The sequence below is a fragment of the Bidens hawaiensis genome, unplaced genomic scaffold (genome assembly GCF_021521415.1).
Source record: "Bidens hawaiensis isolate Kalapana, Puna unplaced genomic scaffold, B.hawaiensis_p1.1 tig00015383_1, whole genome shotgun sequence".
Lineage (NCBI taxonomy): Eukaryota > Viridiplantae > Streptophyta > Magnoliopsida > Asterales > Asteraceae > Bidens > Bidens hawaiensis.
The window spans coordinates 372,961-377,413 of record NW_027492371.1 but is presented as its reverse complement, the minus strand read 5'-3'; positions in this window follow the sequence as shown (position 1 = coordinate 377,413).

The window sequence follows — 4,453 nt, the reverse complement described above, 5'->3', positions numbered from 1 at the left end:
ACTATTCGTAGTTGACCCGTTTTCTTTACATGTTTTCTAGGTATGCCCAAGTTGGAATGATTGATATGTGCTTAATGATCTGTGCTACTTGTTGGAGGCTTGCTGATCTATAGTTTGAAATGAATATAGTAATGACTTATCGGTAAATTTTGTGTGTAACATCTAGACAGTAACGAAACTAGCAACAATGTAATATGATATAAATTAATGTAGTGGTATTTTCTTTATAAGCAATGCTGTTGATATCAGATGTGTCTGTTGCATCCCGTGTACGTTTCCGCTGCGGTTATGGGGTGTTACAGAACTTGGTATCAGAGCCATTGGTTATAAAGAATTAGGATGTCTTTAAAAGATACCTAAAATATAACCAGTAGCTCATGTATTATAGGATCTGAATATCAACTAAATATATATTGTGACGAGATCGGGATGAACTTGGATGGACAAGTGGGTTATTATGGTCCGGAACATAATAACAGACTTGTCTACACGAGGGAATTCAGGGGAAGTCACGGGGGACTTTAATAGGTAAAATTGGCAACATATGTGCAAATATGTGATAATATTGTTATGTGGTCAAGTTGTATAAGTAAGTGCATATTAATTTGATTATGATTTACACCATGGAAAGAACTATATGTTTGTTAACTTGTGTGCAGGTAATATGTCAAGAACCCCCAGTGCGTCGTTCGAGGAGGACCCGAAGGAGGTCAGCTCCGGGGACTCCGGGAGCCCTCTTGTAGCATCCAGCACCGAGCCTTCCGAGGCTAGCTTGAGGAATTCCGGCCAGTCCTCCTCAGCTAGGATGGCCAGATCCCCGACCCCACCCGCACTACAGGTTCCTCCTGTACCCCCTGGATTCGGACCCCGCCTCACGGCGCGGATCAGTATTCCACCGGTCCGACCTATCTCGCCCCCACCCAGACCTGTTACTCGTAGGGGTGAGTCCTCCAGCTCTCGTCCCGAGCCTGCGACTCTACCGGTGTGGGGTCTCCCGAGACAGGAACGGGATGCTGCGGCCTGGCTCCGAACGCTCACCGAACAGGTGAACGAGCACTCTGCCGCCTTGACGGTGGGAGTCCAAAGGAGAATGTACTTGGGTGATTGCATACTGGATCATCAGTATGCAATCGCCCAGCTGAAGAGGGAGTGCTCGTACTCCCAATGGATGCTTGACCGAATGGAGAGTCGGGTTCGGGTTCTGATGGCGGTGTTAGTGGTGCTGGTGGCGATGTTGGTGGGGTTGGTTTACCACCATGTTTAGTTGTTTTGGGTTTGGGGATAGACAGGGACCATTTTTTTGATACTCTGTGTAAGTAGTTAGTGGTGATACTAACATGGAGTGAATCTTGTTTAGTTATGATACAACCATTGGCCCCTAGGGTGGGTCTCTTCTGGGGCATATCATTATAGATACTTTTGGGTATCATTCAAGCACTGACCCCTTTACGGGTTATGTCGAGATGATACCGACATAGGGCCCTTGTATTAAAACTTAGTTGTGTAATGTTGACTGGAAAGTATGTAAACTGATGTTTGTGTAATATGTATCAATGTTTACTAATGAATGAAATATGTATTGTGTTTTATAATTTAAGATGGTATTGATTATATGTATTTCTTGATGTTGTGTAGAATGGCACCGAAACGATCAACGAAAATATCAGAAGTAGATGTGAGCCGTTTGATTGCTCAACAGTTGGAGGCGGCGATACCGGATATAGTATCGCGCATCGCCGCCAGTATTAACAACTTGACCAATCCAACCCCTCCGAGCAATCAAACGCCCATAAATAATGACGGGGAACAAAATGCTAATCCTCCAAGGAATAATAACACGATTCCGAGTAACGACGCACCGCCTAGGGTGGTCGTTACTGACAGCCATGGCCCTATACCTACGGTAGAGACAAACCGTACTGAACCAATTCGTGCATCCAGGGGATGTTCGATCAAGGATTTTATGTTGTGCAAGCCATTAGAGTTTAGCGGGTCTGAATCCAGGAGGAGGATGTCCCAAAAACCGCATTCCGGACTCGCTACGGCCATTACGAATTCTTAGTTATGCCTTTTGGGCTAACAAATGCGCCAGCAGTATTCATGGATCTCATGAATCGAGTCTGTAAACCCTATCTCGACAAATTCGTCATTGTATTTATTGACGATATTTTGATATACTTGAAGAGTAAAGAAGAGCACGAGCAACACTTAAAGTTAGTTTTAGAGCTCCTGGATCAGGAAAAGTTATTTGCAAAATTCTCCAAGTGTAACTTCTGGTTACAAGAGGTGCAATTCCTCGGCCACGTTATAAACCACCAAGGAATACACGTTGATCCAAGTAAGATTGAAGCAATTAAGAATTGGCAAGCGCCTAAATCTCCAAAGGAAATCCGCCAATTCTTAGGCTTAGCTGGATACTATCATCGATTTATAGAGAACTTTTCCAGCATCGCCCAACCTTTAACCCTCCTGACTCAAAAGGATCGGAAGTATGAATGGGGTGAAGAACAGGAAACGACGTTTCAAACGCTAAAACAAAGATTGTGCCAAGCGCCAATCTTAAGTCTCCCCGACGGAGACGATGGTTTTGTCGTGTATTGTGACGCATCCCGGAGAGGGTTAGGATGCGTATTGATGCAAAATAGTAAGGTTATAGCCTATGCTTCCCGACAATTAAAAGTTCACGAGAAAAATTACACTACTCATGACCTAGAACTGGGAGCAGTCATCTTCGCACTTAAAATCTGGAGGCACTATCTCTACGGTACAAAGTGCACCATCTTCACTGATCATAAAAGTTTGCAACACATATTCGATCAGAAAGAATTGAATATGAGACAACGAAGGTGGGTCGAGTTACTGAGTGACTATGACTGTGACATCCGATATCACCCCGGCAAGGCTAACGTTGTAGCCGACGCCTTGAGTAGGAAAGATCGAGTTAAGCCACTAAGCGTGCGAGCGTTGGGAATGATAGTCCAGTCGAACCTTTCGGATTTGATTCGAGTCGCTCAACGCGAGGCGTTGAAAGGGGACCAATTGGAAAAAGAGGGACTTTCTGTAACGAGAAGAATTTCAAACAGCGTGGGGACGAAATTCTCTATTTCAAAAATCGGATTTGGATTCCGACCCTCCATGACCTTCGTGAATTAATCATGGACGAAGCACATAAATCAAAATATTCCATACATCCGGGATCAGATAAAATGTACAAGGATGTGAAAGAATTTTACTGGTGGCCAGGTATGAAAAAGGATATAGCCACGTACGTCGGCAAGTGTACGACGTGTGCGAGAGTTAAGGCGGAGCACCAGAAACCCTCGGGAATGTTACAACAACCGGAAATTCCCGAATGGAAATGGGAGCAAATCATGATGGATTTCGTGACACATCTCCCTAAGACATCCCGGGGACATGATGCAATTTGGGTAATCGTGGATCGATTAACCAAATCGGCACATTTTATTCCGATTAGGAATAATTATAACACTGAGAGACTTGCGCAAATTTATATAAATGAAATAGTGTCTCGTCATGGCATCCCCATCTCGATCATCTCCGATAGGGATAGCCATTTCACCTCCAAACTTTGGCAAGCTGTCCAAGAAGCGTTGGGAACACGTATTGACCTAAGCACAGCTTACCACCCTCAGACCGATGGTCAGTCTGAGAGGACCATTCAAACTTTGGAGGATTTGCTTCGTGCCTGCGTATGGACTTTAAGGGAAACTGGGATCAACATCTCCCACTCGTTGAATTTTCCTATAATAACAGTTACCATAGCAGTATAAAGGCAGCACCTTATGAAGCATTGTATGGACGGAAGTGCCGATCACCACTTTGCTGGTCTGAAGTGGGTGACTCGCAGGTCATTAGATCGGATCTGGTCCAGGAGACGACCAGCAAGATTCTTAAAATCAAGAACAACCTGAAAGCCGCGCGGGATCGGCAGAAGAGTTATGCCGATACCCGTCGAAAACCGTTGTCATTTGAGAAGGGGGAAAAGGTATATTTGAAAGTATCACCCTGGAAAGGAGTGGTCAGATTTGGAAAGGCGGGGAAGTTGGCCCCTAGATACATTGGACCATTCAGCATCACTGCAAAAATCGGTCCGGTAGCTTACCGATTAGAACTGCCTGAGGAACTAAGTGCAGTTCATAACGTGTTTCATGTGTCAAATTTGAAAAGATGTCTGGCGGATGAGACATCGGTGTTACCCTTAGAGGGTGTTCAAATAAATGATAAGCTCAACTTCGTAGAGGAACCCATTGAAATAGTGGACGGTAAGATCAAGCAACTTAGACACAATAAGATCTCGTTGGTCAAAGTTAGATGGAATTCGCAACGAGGCCCAGAATTTACTTGGGAACGAAAGGATGAATTTCGGAAGAAATACCCCCACCTATTTCCTCAAAAGGAAGTAGTTGACGTGTAAAATTTCGAGGACGAAATT